This window comes from Anoplolepis gracilipes, chromosome 3 (genome assembly GCF_047496725.1).
Source record: "Anoplolepis gracilipes chromosome 3, ASM4749672v1, whole genome shotgun sequence".
NCBI lineage: Eukaryota > Metazoa > Arthropoda > Insecta > Hymenoptera > Formicidae > Anoplolepis > Anoplolepis gracilipes.
Window position 1 is genome coordinate 17,838,640 of NC_132972.1, and position 12,640 is coordinate 17,851,279.

The 12,640-nt window shown below is 37.8% G+C and overlaps 1 pseudogene; it reads right to left on the reverse strand.

Moving 5' to 3' along the window:
* Positions 1–3,071: 3,071 nt before the first annotated feature.
* LOC140663533 (uncharacterized) lies at positions 3,072–4,123 on the reverse strand (annotated as a pseudogene).
* Between the last annotated feature and the right edge of the window lie 8,517 nt (positions 4,124–12,640).

Genomic DNA, 12,640 nt, shown 5'->3' on the forward strand with positions numbered 1-12,640 from the left:
TAATCCCGCGACATATATATTAAAAGATTCGCGCGGAAATCCAGTAGCCGGAGGATTTTACGTATACGAGCTACATAACGTTGCTAACCCCGACGTGTATCTCGTGAAAAAGGTGATACGTAAAAAAGGAGATGAAGTTTTTGTGAAATGGCTGGGACTTGATAAATCGACTTGATAAAAACAACTCTTGGATACATAAAAATAATTTATTATAAACATATAACATAATAAAGATATACATAAATTTACATGAATGAATATATATATATATATATATATATATATATATATATATATAATTTATATTTACAATAAATAAATACAGTTATTTACAATAAATAAATACAATTATTTACAACGGTATTTTATAATGTCCCCACGGTAACGTATCAGTAGTTGTAGGTACGACATACCGCTTGTCGTCGTACGGACTAGAGCAATTTTTGTTTCGCGAATGGTGTATAACTTGTGCAATTTTGATCTTATACACGATTGACTACGCGTCATTTCAATCTCTTCGTTCAAACACCGCGTGTAATCGTCAAACATTATCGTTCTTGCGACAACGTTACTCTTGACGCCTTTTACCTTTTTCGTATCCTTCTTACCATCCACGCGCAACGCATACATTTTTGCTCTAAGCCCGACAAATTCAGTCATTATGGTACCGTTGTTTTCATCCTTCATTAGACCCGGTACCTTTTTATTCACGAACGGTATACCATATGCATTATCTATCGCATAGTCGCTCGTATCAAATCTGCTGATATCGCGTTTCATATTCTCGTACACATCGTCGCACTCAATGTGATATATAAGACTATCCGTGTCAGTGTACATAACTTTGCATCTTTCCCGATACATTGGTACCATATAATCGTGGTGAAATTCGTACAAATATGTCTTGAATATATCATAAGAATACACATACCCACGTAAATTGGTTTGTAGAATTTCACCTCGAGTTTACGTAATTCCACAGCGATTAGATTTTCCGAAAAAACGCTCCTGCTATGAAAATTTGGTTTTGCAATCAATGCCTCTGCGCCGTACCTTTCGTACCATTTTGTTAAAAGTTTAACATCTACGCGATTGCGCACATTTTCCATCGTTTTGCCAAACACGGCATTATTCATTAGTTTGTACAAATTTTTTTCAAATTCATTTTTCGCCAGTGTTCTAAATTTTGTGTTGAGTTCTATATAAGTACGGAGCCACGGAGATTGAGTGAATTGTAATATACGATGAATTTTTGCAACACGAAGACCGTGACGGGAACATTGCTGCAGGTTGCAGTAGTGTATCACGTAACGCTTCTTATCGTATAAGGTTGCGAGAAGCTTGTCCTCGCGCTTGCCAGGTGGTTTGTCGCGTGTCGGACAAAACGGTAGGTCAGTGTGCGAATCGTGAAGATGTTGCGAATACTCAAGGTCGACTTCGAGGATGTAGCCTGTAGACGAATCGAGCGCGATCGATGATACATCAAAATTGGAAACATTATCGACCCACTGAAAATCGGCATAGGGTAATGGTTGACACATTGCCCATTTGTATAAATTATTAACATCGAAATACATCAAGTACGTTGATGGTTTCGATGAGTCATACGACTGCATGTACTTGTTATTAGCACGCGCGTACCTGTTGGAACATTGACTCAGATCACCGCGTATACCTCGTTCGATAAACATAACCATGTCAATGTCTGTGAGTAATTCAAATATAATTTTCGTATGCTTTAACATGGCGTCCCACATGTAGTCGGGAAGAGTATAGTAATACGCAGGGTCGAGCCCATAACTCTTGATACAACTCTCGCGGAAATTTTCAAAAATGTCAGCTAGTAACAAGACGTCACAGACGATTTTTAAATACAGATCGCTATATTCGCCTAGCGTTCGAATTGAGAATCGCTTCCACACAATCTCAGCGTGCGTGTAATTGCTCTCGGATACTGCGTTACCTGTCAAGGAGCTGTAAAATGATTCTCGCAAAGATAGACACGCATCATGCAATTTATCTACGCAGTCAATGTACTCGTACGGGAAGACACATTTTCTTGTCAGTAAATTGAAATCCTCGGCGTATAAATTTTTAAATTCCATTTGTAAAATTTTGAGTTTATCCTTGCTCAGAAAAGATGCCAATTTGTCGAGACTTGTTGTGAGAAATTTATATGAATCTATGAAACGTAATTTAATGTGATTTCCCGATTTGTCTTTCGTACCCTTAACATATTTTGTAAATGAAATATATTTTTCTTTTGTTATCGGAAGTAAATCGATTCCCCCTTCGAACGCTGTGGCTATTTCCTCGATTATAAAGTGAGAATCATAACCGGATAAATTGTGAAATACTATTAGAATGCAAAAAGATTCTTTCTAATTTAGATTGCAATTTGAATGCGCGGGACATCTGTACCGTCCGGTCAAATGACAATGATCGCGTACGCGCGTATCATCATCTTCCACGAATGGTTTCTCACATATATGGCACTGAGTCGCGCTTCGAAATTCTTTCCATTCATCTTGCGTTAAATTTAACATGGGGACATTGGTTGTTAAAATATTTTCTACACGTAGCGCCAAATTTTTAAGTTCGTCAGCGAACCACGCAAAGCAATTGGCTTCGATAACGAATTATCGTACGAGCAATGTACATAATAAGCGATACTAAATACTTGGTGATGTTGATAAAAATTTTCTTCTTCCTTTTTCACCAAAACGCACTCCAGATCGGCATACACGACGAAAGGTAGTCGCTCCTTCCTATTGTAGTTGGCGAATGCGAGCCGCCAGTCCTTATCGCTCGGTAACCGGATAGCGCAGTCGTTCATCTTTACACAGTCTACTGTATGCGACTGTAGTTTCTCGTCCGAGTGAAAATGGTGCATGCATCTGTAAAATAAAAGTTAAAATTTTTATATCCCTGTTTTAAATATTTTTAGACAGTTTTATTAAATATACATACCGATCGCAGATATATTTTTGACCATTGTGTTTGCTGAGTTGCGAATTCACGAGCCTGGATAAATTCTTGATCCACGTGAAATGTCTGATATCTCGCGCATTTTACACGTAGAGCAAGTTGACGTGCTTGTCCTTCTTTTGCTCCGTAAGACGTAACGGGATAATGTTTTCATTCTCGATGGTATACACATTGATTGAAATGTCATTATAAATTTCAATTTTTTAATTTGATTAAGAGTGACTGGAAACTCAATATCTTGGAGATTCAGTACTGTTGTATAATGCCGGTACGACGATTGTCGGTCTGTGTGTCTTTCAACTGGATACAGAGCAGCCACCACCGCCCACGCAAAACATGCATTGTCTTGAGATTGCACGTTAACCACTGCTCGTTTCATTATTATCTTTCGCGGTAATTGCACGCAACATCCGGCGCGCATAAGATTATATTTATTTATATTTACTGTCAAATTTAGTATAGATAATGCCCATCCACTATCGCGTTCCTGAAATTCTTCGAGCGATGCAAGGATGGGCTCGACGACTCGCCGTTCATACCACTCGCGTAAATCGGATGTACGAAAGAGTTCAAAGTTTCTCGTATCGATTGATTTATTGGCGCGCTTATCGCCCGCCACAAACTCGCCGTTAAACACTGTATTCACTTTCACACTGTTGTGTTTTTGCATAACGTCTCGCACATGCTCGAGCACAATGTCACTCGCATCTTCCAAAAATTGACGAGGTTCGATGTGATTATAATTTATAACCGCACCAGTCATGATACGACCTTCGAATGCCGTATCGATCTCTCGCCAAATCAATCCATTTTCTCGTGAACTGCATCCTGCACCCGCGTGTACGAAACGCCTGCGCAACACATTTTTCAATCTTTCGAGTCGCGCGATTCGAGCAATCAGCGATTGTCAATTTCCGATCGATAATCGTGGTCGTTTAATTCGACTTTGTTCTTCCAACGACTCGATACATTTGTTACATTGAGCCTCCCACGCAATGTACTCTCCACTGAATTTATCCGGGTGGATTGCTCCCACACAATTTGCTCCGCCATGTTTTTCAGACCGACAACAAGATGCACGACTCGAAAATAATGGAGGTGCACCTCTTTGCAGCGATTTTATATCGCGATTCATAGACGTTTCTATCACGCATGTCGCGATTTGTCATCTAACGATGACGTTATGTCGAAAAATTTTTTTTTGCTGTATTTCAAATATTAGCAGCTGCACATTGGCGCTCGAAAGTTTTGCAGTTTCAAGTTACATGCAGCTGCGGATTTGTCATATCTCATTGGATTGTCACCTATGGGTGACGTCATCTCAAAGATTTGTCATATTTTGCATATTAGCAGCCGTATATCGGCGTTCGGAAGATCCGCGGCTTCAAATTACATATAGTTGCATTTCGCGATTTGTCACGCACACTTTAAACATTTTAGTAAGATTCGTTAGCGCATGGATAATTTGTAGTTTCAAATTACATGCAGCTGCGAGTTACTTTTTGATAATTTGTCACATATATTTAGAATATTCAGGTGTGATTTCATCAGAAAATGTTGTCGCACCTCGGCGCATGGAAAATTTTAAGCGTATTCAGCTAAAATCTTTGGGGATGTAATTATTAATTAGCAGCTGTATATAGGCGCTTGGAGAAAAAAGCTTGCTGTATCAACAATCACTCCCTCCACATTACAATTTGTAGTGCTAAATTGTGAACAATAACCCCCTCCACATTGCAGTGTGTAGTGCTAAATTGTGTTTTAATACTTAAAATAATTTAGTATCGTGTTAATCGTTTGTGGTCTCCGCCAAAGAAAGCAACATGAATTATTACGTCCCGATTACGGACACTCTGCCAAAGAAAGAGTTAGTTTTATTTTTTTTTAAATAATATTTTTATTATTTATATTAGTTTTAAATAATATTTTTAATATTTATACATATATTAATATTATTTTTTAATAACATTTTTCTAAAATTTTGTAGCATTTCATCCGAGTCTCGTCGCGCGGGTCGTATCTTCGGAAGAAAGTATGCTCTAACCCCAACATCATACAAATACTTGGAGATTGGAATAAGCGTCGGAGCTATGTCATATGTAGAATTACTTGTTGGTGATAACCGAGGCAATCAAATAATATTGCCTATCGTTACCTGGCACTCATTGATGCAGAAACGTGCCGATATTGAACGACATGTACAATCGACTGAAAGTGAGCTATTATGGATCTGCGATCTATCTATCCAAATGATTACATTAACTGATTCCAAGATTGTTAAATTAACATTATCTAATAATTCTTTGTATATGCATCCGCAAACATTGGTGCATTTATTCGATTTTGAACACTGTATCGATCATATGCATTTCTGGCTGTGTCAGAATACATATATTGTAAATGAAAAGTTTAAACAATTTGTTAGCGTTTTGCAACGCAACATTATCACTAACGTTTACGATGCGGTAAAAGTGATACGTGAGAGTGATGCGTTTCACGGCAAATCACTCGTAGATTGTGAATTGTTAACATGTACTGCAAATAATTTACTCTATGATGTTTGCAATAAATAAATTACCGTTTTTATTACTGATTTTTATTATTTCTTTCTTCACCTATTTTTTATAAAATGTATAATGTATATAGTTGTATCTACATTCATTCTGCCAAAGATGTTGAAAATGCTGATGTAGATGAGACGTGATACTCGAGTTAGAGGGAGATGAGACGTGATACTCGAGTTAGACGGAGATGAGAGATGTGAGATTAAAATATATATATTTGGGAGGAGCGTGTACCATAAAAGAGTTTGCGACCATCCTTGTGACAATCTTGTCGCATCTGATAAAGCGAATTTGAAAGAAAACGCGAGTTTACGGTCATCCTTGTGACATTTTTTTTTGTTATATCTGATAAAAAAAAAACTTTGTGCTTATGGATGACTTGATGGACATTTCATCCGATTCGTTCGAGTCGTCCGATTCTTCCGAGTCGCCTGATTCACTCTTGATGAACATTTCATCCGATTCATCCGATTCGTCCGATTCGTTCGAATTTGCCGAGTCGTCCGATTCGATGGACTTTTCATCCGAGCATTCTGATTCGGATGTAGAATCCTTACACGATAGTGTTCTTGACGGTAATTCTAGTGATTTCAGTGATGTTGTGGAACCTATTATTCATACGTTAGATGATGTACAAGTTCGTACATACAATGAAATGAAACGACTGTGCATTATATCTTTTTATTATAAACCTGGGATTTCCGTTAAACACTGTATATCGTGTTTCATGCGATTGCCGGAGAGGTCACAGATTGGGAGTGATGTGGTGCGCACACATCAAAGTGAAGTTTATCAACAGATCCATAATTTACATGAATGCGGTGGATGTCTGAGACCGCTGTATCAATTAATACCGTGCAATTTTTGTCCGTTTTATATGAAAGAAGACTAATGCATGAAAAATAAAACTATTATTGTGTAAGTGTCGCGATAAGATGCAGTGGAGAGAACGCTCCGACGCCCTCGGTGGCTCTGTGACTTCTGTGGTGCAGTTTTTGCGAAATCGTGAAATTGGTTTGCCAAAGACTCATACGAGATCGTTAAAACTGTTTTTCGAGATTCGTGATGATATAGACTTTTTATGTGATGTGATCAATGAGGATACTGAAGTAGAACTTTTACAATTTGAGGATCCTGTTGTCACGGAAATGAAGCATCTCCGAAGAGAAAAGCTGCTACAGATGAAAAGAGAAAGAAGGATAGACATTTTAGAAAAGAGAAGAAAGCGACTTGCCTCTCACACCATTAATACACGCATGTGGTAAACAAAGAAGTTCTGCATGATTTGTGTATGTATTTATAATTTTTATAAAATTATAAAGATGTTAATAATGTTTTTTTTCAGAAGCCGCTGCGGTGCGCTCTCTCTCCCTCCCCTTATTTTAATTTTTTTTATTTTTTATATTATTTATTTTATATTGTATATTTTATATTTTTTATGTTATTCAATTAGAATTATCTGTATGAATGCTGTGTTGAGCGACAGTTCGCGTCAGCTTTTAATTTTTTTATCAGCTGTGAAGAGTAAGCATTCGTACTAACTCTTATGTCATGCTCATCCCCTACTCATTTTTTCACCGAGACGTTACCTAGCTCTCGCTGGAGCTGGCATAAAGTATCTGACTGTTGACGAGTGAGTGGAGTTAATTATCTATAGTAAAAAAAAATGTCGAAAGTACTCGCATTCATGCAAGCGATGTTTGAGACGGGATACCGCCTCCTACGGCTTCCGGAATAGATCGACCATCGCCGGTACCATCGCCGCCGCGCACTTCAAAGAGCGCGAAATTTGGCCCGCGCCCTATTCTAGGCGCTACTGGAGGTCCTGTTTGAAAATGTAAGTAGTTTTTATTATTATTTTTATACGCTTTTTTTATTTATAATATATTTATAATATATTTATATGTTTTCTTATAGATTTTCGAAATAGGTGCTTATCATGTGCCTGGATATATAAGCGTAGCGCATATGGAAGAGGTGCGCTGGATGCGAGCCTACAAAAAGGAGTGCGCGGAATGGGAGAATTTGTGGGGCGATGGCCCCCGCTCCCGAATGTTAGACGAGGTCTACCCAAAAATGTACGTAGACATTTTCTGTCTCCGCAGGCTGTTCGGAGAGCAGCCCTATTGTAAGTATGCTCAAATTTTAAATATTTCTTTTAAAATACTAATAAAAATGTTCATTTTCTTTTCTGTTACAGAAGCAGCCGTCGCGAGTTGCCCCTCCGTCTCTCTTCCACCGATTTTTAGTTTTTTTTAAATATTTTTATATTTTATATTTTATAATTTCATCTTTTATATTGTAGATCTTAGATTTTTTATATCTTTTTATATTTTATATTTATATATTTCGTTAGGTTTAGTTCTTTATATTTTATATTTTATATTTTCATTTTTAAAAAAACACACACACACACACACTTTATATGTACACACATACACACTTTTCTGAATAAAAATTATGTTTATGATAAATATGTGTATTGTGTTTTGCGCCTTCTTTATCTATCCCATCCTTTTTCCTCCTCTTAGGATTAATTAGATAATATTTAATACATATATAATAAGATATAATTAGATTTAATTAGATAATATTTAATATATATATAATAATATATAAAAAATTTAATCTGCGTTCTCGCGTACGCCTTAGCCTCCGTCTTATCGCGCTCCCGTTATCCTTTCTTCGCACCTTCCTTCTTTCTCTCTCACATTAATTACATTCTATTGTGCTCTCCTCCTTTTCCCACCACATCATGCTCTCATTGTCCTACGCTATGTACAATGCACATAGCGCTCTCCTTATCCTATCCTATACCACGCGTCTCCGTCTACCGCGTTGCGAACGCCTAACGCGCCGTCTCTCTCTACCGCGTTGCGAACGTCTATCGACCCTTCTCTCTCTATCCATCTCCTTACTCGCGGACCCATCGGTTACACCGTGAACCTCTCTTCCCTCTCCGCAAACCCCTCGTCTACAAACCGCGCCGCGGACCTCTTCCCCTCTCCGCGTACCCCTCGTCTACAAACCACGTCGCGGATCTGCGGCTGTGTCGCGGACTTCTCCCCCTCTTCGCGTACCCCTCGTCTACAAACCGCGTTGCGGACCTACAGCTGTGTCACGAACCTCTCCCTCTCTCCGCATACCCCTCGTCTACAAATCGCGCCTCGGACCTGCGTGACGTCATCCCCCCCGCGCCTGCGGTTCTCCTCCCCGCCCTCGCACCCCCCTCGAGCACCTGTGTTAGAACTCCCTATAACACACTACTATTGAAAAATGTTAATTCATAATATTAATTCCATCTCGGTACAGAATATTTATTTTTTCAATGAAATCATTCATGAATTCCTTAATATCACGAGGTGTTGAGTTTCCGTTATATAGAGCGACAATAAATGGTTGATATATATATCTGGTTTAAAAATAACTTTGCACAAAATTGGCCACAATTGTTTACTACCACAGTCATATGGAGATGCACCATCAACATTTGCTTGCAAATGTATAATATTGGATGAATGAATGTCGACATTAATGCAATTCTTAATAAGATGTTGTTCAAGTCCTATGTAAACAAACTCTCCAATAGTATATCTGCCGCCTACATAGGTCGTATATTGTATGATGCTTTAGTAGTCTCCAAAAATGTTTTTCCATTATTTGGTAGTTGAAGTAAAAGTCTTTTTCGTAGAATATTTAATAACATATCTATATGTTTTAGTGAAATATTACATGTTACTGCCTAAGAACGTAGTTCAGCAATTTCAGGAACTTTATTTTCATTTTCAATTATGTCATGGAGTTCTTCAATATCATAATTTTCTTTAGTATCATTATTGTCTATATTTTCTTCATCATCGTTGCAATCACTGTTGTGATCATTTTCAATGATTTTATTATCATCATCGTCATTATCAGTAGACTCGATAGACTCATAAACTTCATTATGTTCTCCCACATTTTCTTCATTATCATTATTTACATATTCATTATCAGTAGACTCTTGTACTTCTTATAATTAATAATAAAGAAAAATAAAAAATAATAAAAAAGATAATCTTTTATAGTTTATAAGAAAGAAAAATATATTTTCTACTTTTTTATATATTTTTTTATTATAGCCTAAACTAAAATATCAATTAAAAGATTAATTATGCAAAAAATGTAGTTTTATATAATTAACGTTAACTTTTAACTTTTTAACTTAACTTTTAACTAAGTTAGTTTTTGTTTTTAACTTTAAATGTTAACTTATTTAATTTATTGCTAATTAACTTTCAACTTAACTTAGTTAAAAAAAAATTAACTTCCCCAACCCTAATATGTATATATGTTTCATTACAGCTTTTTGTTAGCCAAATATGAGATGACAACAAGATAAATTTTATATAATTTAACGCCATTTATAGCTCAAAATAATTAGACAATGTGTAGATAGAAATTAGATTCATATTACGAGAAACTAATATTGTTTTTTTTTATTCAAAACTAGTGATAACCAGCCAATAACAATTTAATAACCATATAATTTTTATAGCTGAATACAATGTCACAGTTAACTCCAAATAACTAGGTAGTCACTAACTAAACATTTAAAGTAAAAAATATGTCGAAAATCTAGCTAGTAATAATAACATATCTACCTAGATATTCAATATAGTCTAAAATAGCTAATCACTAGCATTTACCTCAGATTAGTGAGACAGTTTTCCGGGACAAACTTTACATTAAAATTTTCTTAATAAAGATCAAATTTTTACACTAAGCACTAAAAATTTTTGAACATTATTTTACAGTAAAGTAATCAAAATGATGTAATTTTTTGAGTAGTAGTGATATTGATATTGATATAAAATGTGTAATAATTTTAATAATAATAAATTATTTTAAATAAGAGAAACTTTTGAAAAAAGTGTAAACAAGTTTTCTTAACATATTTAGATTCTGTAAATCTAAATAAAATAATTTTTTTATTGCTAGTTTACTTTCAATAGATTTGTAAATATAGTTAAAATCGATTTCTTTATGTCTCTTCAATTTTTTATTTTAAAATTATATCACGATGCGATAATTTTCATAACATCGAATTCTTGACTAGAATAGAATAGAATAGAATATTTATTTGATTCCCCTTAGGGATTTCAACTCTTACAATTATTCTTAAAAACTAGCTTAACCTAACCACTAACTTAACCTATCTCCTGGGAGTCTGCGACCGTGGGCAACCCCCTTGGCTCCTCTATGCTCGCACCCCCCTTATACACACACACACACATCTCCCCCCACCGGACTTCCGCTTCCTCTTGCTTGTTTCTTTCATCTTTCTTTTTGACTATTCTCAACCCCTCGAACCACTCTCTCTCCTCCTCTACCATTCATTCTCACTCTCTCCTTCTCTTTCATTCTTTTTCATTTCATCATCCTCCTCTATACCCCTCTCCCTTTCAATCATCCTTCGCTCATCCATCCCTCTCCCTCTCTTTCCTCTCCTAAAACCTATCTCACGTTATCCAACTTCCCCTTCCCATCTTCCACTCCCTGCATCCCTCCCACACATGCTCCCATGTCTCCGTCTCCCCTCCGTATATTCTGCACCGTCTTTTCTCCTCTTCTTCCCAGTATTTACTCTCCCTCATCTCGCTCCCCAATCTAAACTTCGCCACCTTTCTCCATCTGCTCTCCCCATCCCTTTTTCAGATACCTCGGTATCCCTTCCCCCTTCACCTCCTTGTACTATCTATTGAATTTCGCCTCCTCCATCTTTCCCCTTCTTTCCTTCCTCTGTTCCTCTCTATCCCTATCCTCTATTCCCTTATACCAATCCTCTCCTCTCTCCTCTCTCTCCACCATTTCTTCCACTCTTATCTCTCTATCCTTGAAAAAACCCTCTCTTTCCTCTTCTCATTTCGAGCTCACTTCCCCTGTCTTACTCCTATCCCTCATCTCCTCCATGCATCTCCTTGCCAACTCCCCTTCCTTTCCCTCCCTCAACCTCTTCTCAAAACCCCATACTCTTCTTCTCGCTCTCACCCTTAATTTCTCCCTCTGTAATTCTTCTCTCACCATATAACCCGGCATCCTGACATCTACTCCCAGAACCCATCTTAGATATCTCTCTTCTATCCTCTCCATTCCCTCCTTCTCTTTCCATCCCCATATCTCCGCCCCATACCCTAGCACTGCCCAGATCAACCTATCGAAAAGCTATAACCTCTTTCTTCAATCTCCTCCAAACCTTCTCTTTCCTATTCCCCATATCTGTCCCATTAACGCAGCCGCCCTCCTAATTCTATCCCTCACCTGTGCCTCCTGACCACCGTTTTTCTGTAGTGTGTACCCTAAATATTTGTACTCTTTTACCTCCTCCATCTCCAGCTTATCTTTGTCATTCTTCCTCCCCTCCCTCTCCTAAATCTCATAACTTTCGTCTTCCCTATGTTCACCTCCAGCCCCTTTCTATCCATGTATCTTTCCAGCCTATCCATCATACTTCTCATCCCTTCCTCCTCCTCCGCAATCAACACCAAATCGTCCACATATGCTAATGTGTACACCCTCTTCCCTCCTAGCATCACTCCTCCCCATTTAACTTTCTCCATTTCTTCCTCCAAGTCCGCAATCAAGATGTTAAACAGCATTGCACTCAGAGGGCATCCCTGTCTTACCCCCTTCCCAGTCCAAAAACTCTCCCCCATCTCCTGTCCCACTCTTATTCTGCTCTTTGTCTCCCCTATTATCTCCTCTATTCTCCTTGCCAGTCCCTCTCTCACCCCTCGTCCTCTCATCGACTCCAACAAAACCTCCCTATCCACTGAATCTAACGCCGCCTTTAAATCTACAAATAATGCCACCATTCCTCCCTTCCTTCCTTCCAGTTGCCTTCCTATCAAATAATTTACCACATACACATTGTCCATCGTTCCCATCCCCTTCCTAAACCCCGTCTGATTTGGCGGCACTATCCCCTTCTCCTCTACCTCTTCCCTTAACCTTTCCGTCAACACTGTCGCATAGACTTTATATAGTATTGGCATCAAGGTTACTCCCCTGTAGTCCCCCACCCTCTCTCCCTCCCCCTCCTTTACAAT